Genomic DNA, 4772 nt, shown 5'->3' with positions numbered 1-4772 from the left:
GAAAGCAGAAATTGTAAAGAAAGGAAATACAATCACAATATACTACATGTTATTATACTTCATACCAGTGTAACACTCTTAACTGTAAAAAGTATTTACTTATCCATAATGTAAATGATGAATATTGGTAGGCTCAAGTATATAACGTGGTAGGCTGGGGAGAGGTGAGAGGGAACATGTGAATATATGTAGTAAGGTGAAAGTGGAGTTAACAAAGAACTAACTACATTTTCTGTCTCAAGTTGTTGAAAGCAGTTTACAAAACCTTTTCTAGCTAATAAATTTTTGAGCCCAAAGATTTGATTGAAATTGTTTCAGTGTTACCTTTTTAAAAGATAACTACTTATAAAAATTGTTGAAGTTATTGACGTGTATTTCTGGAGTATATTTAGCAGGCTGCAAATATGTAAGGGTGTTCATAAAGTTTATGTGAAATGTATGTCTTTTGAATGTAGAAAGAAAGCCAGGTGTTTTTTTTGTTTTCATTTCTTTTTTATCAAAAACAAGTTGTAATATTCAATAATAAAGTAAATGCCTAGTTATTTATCTGTATATTACCTTAATTTACGTATGAAATGGGAAAATACTGGTACTTCAATGTATTTAACAAACATCTGATTTTTTGGTTTTTAAATAGTCTCATTTTGTCGCCCTCAGTAGAGTGCTATTGCATCATAGCTCACAGCAACCCAAGACTCCTGGGCTTAAGCGATTCTCTTGCCTCAGCCTCCCAAGGAGGTGGGACTATAGGTGCCTGCCACAACATCTGGCTGTTTTTTAGAGACCAGTCTTGCTCTTGCTCAGGCTGGTCTTGAGCTCAGCCTCCATGAGCTCAGCCTCCCAGAATGCTAGGATTATAGGCATGAGCCACTATGCCCAGCTTAACAAACATTTGTTAAAGCATCTGCTCTAATATATACTATGCTCATGGCTATAAAGATAAATAACAGAAATACTTTTATTATTTCCTATTTTTACTAGTCTAGAAACCAGGCATAAGAATAAGAATTATTTAACATTATTTAAAATAGAAGTAACGGGGTGATGTGAGAACAATGAAAAATTGGCAGCTAATTATGTAACAGAAAACTTCATGGGAAAAGTAATACATCAGGATGTGAAGAAGGCTTGGTTAAAGAGCTCTTTCTAGGCTCGGTGCCTGTGGCTCAAGCGGCTAAGGTGCCAGCCATGTACACCTGAGGTAGTGGGTTCGAATCCAGCCTGGGCCCACCAAACAACAATGACGGCTGCAATCAAAAAATAGCCAGGTGTTGTGGCGGGCACCTGTAATCCCAGCTATGTGGGAGGTGGAGGCAGGAGACTCACCTTGAGCCCAGGAGTTGGAGGTTGCTGGGTGCTCTACCCAGGGCAACAGCTTGAGGCTCTCCCACAAAAAAAAAAGAGAGGTCATTCTAAATAATGAGATTTGAAGAGGGAGAAGGCCCCTGGAGGAAACAAAAAGAAATAGGAAGGTTAGAACCAAATAGGAAGCTTCCTGTGTATCCTTTCTGATAAGTCAAAACCCAGAAGGGTGATAGGCTGTCCTTGAGAAGGAGGAACAACATAACCAGATTTATGTTTTAAAAATTGACTGAAGCAAACTGTTACAAGGAGATTAGTAAGGAAGTAAAGGTCTAGCAGAGGAGATAACAGTCAGGGAATGAATAGGATATAAATTCATTAGGTTTGACTAAATGGTGATTAATTGAGACTGGCAAATTATCTCCATGTAGATTCAAATAGATATCTTGAACATAAACCTACAAAATCAACTCCTCATTATCACAGTATTCTTCATATTTAAAAACCAAAGGGTAAAAAGGAGATCAGTGAAAAGGATTTTGGTTTTATTCTTCAAAAGAATTTTGAAGATTTATTCATTCTTGTGTACTAGTTCTCATGTAAATCACTTACACGAGGAAACCAGTCCCTCAATTTTCCCCTTTTTCCTGAATCAGTAGTTTTTCCTCTCTACTGGATTATTCCCATCAGTATAAGCAGTTGCTATAAATCTCTCATCTTAAGAAGAGCTTTCTTGGCCACTCTAATCTCAGCTTTGCTCCCCTTAAAGCCCCAATCGCTGGATTTGTTTCTGCCAGTTGTCTCCACTTCATCATCTCTTCCAGTGCTCTGGTGAACCCACATCAGTCTTTTTTCTCTACCCATCAGCTCTTATGAAGATACCATTTACTTTCACATTGCTAACTCTTTTTTTTTTTTTTAACACAATTCTTTATGTATTGCTTACAATCAAATCCTACCAACTAGCATTACTTCTACTCATGCACCATTAAAAACAAAGGACATTTCCTTGGTATTTTCAAAGGATGCATTATACAATAAACAAATCAGAGCTTAAAATACACACTGATTAATTATATAAACTGGTAATTTGCTTAAAAAAGGATAACTAGTAATTTGGTTCTTTATAAAATGGAAATTGAAATATTTCTCCTCATAGTCTTGAGGTTATCATTATGTTATGAGTAGTGCAAAGTGTGGCACATGTAGTTTCATCTAGAAAAATGTGTATCTTACACACCTTATTTAAGCAAACAAAATGTGCATGACAAATGCATACACTCAATACATGATAAAAAGCATGTTTCAGATATAAGGCAGCCCATCAGGCCACCATATTATTTAGGTTTTGCATTATCATTTATGGCATTATAGATTAATTACACATAGCATACTTTTACGTATTTTAGCCCTGAAGATAAGAAAATAATTGTTGCTTGAAAAAATAATTCCAGGCAGCCATTTGGTTTTTATCAGGAGAAAGTGAACCTCCAAGAGTTTAGTGTCAGCTGAGCCAGAATTATTTGCTCAAGTCAGTGACTCAGATATGTGACATATTTTACAGTGGCTGTTTCCAAGTCCTGGCAATGCCTCGTCCATATTATGCCAGATGATGAAGCGTTTCTGGGATTACTGTTATATGTGTTCTCCCCCCCACACACACTTTTTTTCTTTTTTGACTGAATTAATTGTATCATTGTATTATTTCTTCTCACTTCTTCTGTGACCTTACATTTTAATTATTCATAAGTCCTTTTAAAACATCCTCAGAGAGATCCATAAGGGGAAGTTCTGGAGATGGAAAATCCAAGAGAGGAAAAGTTGGTATTAGAATGTCCTTGGCTTTCCTGGTATTTGCTGTAAACTTCTGCCAAGTAAAAGAGGCTGTAGTAGTTTCTGAAGGTAGTGGCAAGCTCCATAACTCTGACTTTTCTACAAAATCAGCATCTATTTCCAACTCCTTTTCTTTCAGACATTTTGGAAGTCTGGTCTTTTCAGCCCTTAGTTCATTTTCTTTCCCTAACCGTTCATTCTTAGCCACAAGGAATTCCACGTGTCTCTTTAAATCTGCAATTTTGCTTGCCTGCTTCTCTATAATTGTTTTATCATCTTTTGGGGATTTGCTTCCCATACATAGCTATTGACTCACTCTTTTTCTCAAGTAAAAATAGCAGTGTGTCTGGATCCCTGTCAAAGATCCCGTGAATTTCAGGCAGGTATCTTTCTGTGGAAGGGCTATACTTCTGAGGAAGAAGGGGATTCTGGCCCTCTGTCCTCAGCAGAGGGTTTATGAGATGCCCAAAGATGGGTAGATACACCCTTGTCTGCGTTCTGCTGAGCTTTCAACCTTTCCTCATGCTTTGCCTTTTCCCACCACTTCTGAATGAGGAGCTGTTTCATGTGGCTGTCCCTTTGCAATTTCATTGATAATTGAGCCTACACAACCTGTGTCAGTGTCATGGCTTCAGAAAAATAAGCTGCAGCCTTTTTGTGACAAAAAATAGCCTCTTTGTATTTTTCTATGGCTAATAAACGATGCTCTCATCTGCTCTATAGATGAGCCAGGTTGAGAGGTCCTTCCATCACTTCCATAGACCCCAGGAAAAGCAGCAGCCTGAGGAAGGAGAGCAGTGGCACCAGGGTACATGGAGGGAAGCAGTGGGGAGGCATAACACAGCTTTGGAGACTGTAGTCTCTCTGCTTCCCGAGAGCCAGCTCCACATTGCTAAATCTTGTCAGCTCTCCATCCTCATGTTAACCTAGGAGTAGCATTGACACAATCACTTTTGCTATCTTAACACCTCTCTACTCTGACTTCTGGGACATCTCTTACTTCTCTTTCTATCCCATTAGCTATTCTGTCTCCTTTGCTGGTTCTTCAACTAACCACTAAATGTTCAAGTCCTCTGGGTTCACCTCCAGTTCTCTTACTGCCCTTCCTCCCCGGTGGTCACATCCACTTTTCATGACTTTATAAACTATCCATTTCCTGGTGGCTCCAAAATTAGCATCTTTAGCCCCAGGTCTATTCTGTAAACAACATATTCATCCTACTACCCAACTAAGATTTTTATGTAGGTAACTAGTAGGCATCTCAGTTTTAAAATATCCAAACCTTATATCCCTTACCCTCATCGATTTTCTTTTTCTTTTCTTCTTTCTTTTTCTTTACCTTTTTTTGATTCAGAGTCTCACTATGTCGGCCTCAGTTGAGTGCTGTGACATCACAGCTCACAGCAACCTCAAACTCTTGGGCTGAAATGATTCTCTTCCCTCAGCCTCCCAAGTAGCTGGGACTACAGGTGCCCACCACAATGCCCAGTTATTTTTTTGTTGCAATTATTTAGCTGGCCTGGGCCATGTTCAAACCCGCCACCCTCAGTGTAGGTGGCTGACGCCATAACCACTGTGCTACAAGTGCCAAGCCCCTAATCTGTTTTCTAATGAAAGTAAAAGTCGGCTCGGCGCCT

The 4772-nt window shown here is 38.8% G+C and overlaps 1 protein-coding gene and 1 pseudogene across 1 annotated transcript in view; one reads left to right on the top strand and one right to left on the bottom strand.

Moving 5' to 3' along the window:
• The window catches only part of BRCA2 (BRCA2, DNA repair associated), a 101405-nt gene that overhangs the window by 53244 nt on the left and 43389 nt on the right, over positions 1-4772 (top strand). The gene's annotated exons all lie outside the window — the stretch shown is intronic.
• On the bottom strand, positions 3038-3949 carry LOC100941903 (annotated as a pseudogene).

Source organism: Otolemur garnettii, unplaced genomic scaffold (genome assembly GCF_000181295.1).
Source record: "Otolemur garnettii isolate 467f Iridium unplaced genomic scaffold, OtoGar3 scaffold00120, whole genome shotgun sequence".
NCBI classification, from domain to species: domain Eukaryota; kingdom Metazoa; phylum Chordata; class Mammalia; order Primates; family Galagidae; genus Otolemur; species Otolemur garnettii.
Note: the sequence above shows the minus strand (reverse complement) of the source record. Positions and strands in the feature narration are given on the sequence as shown.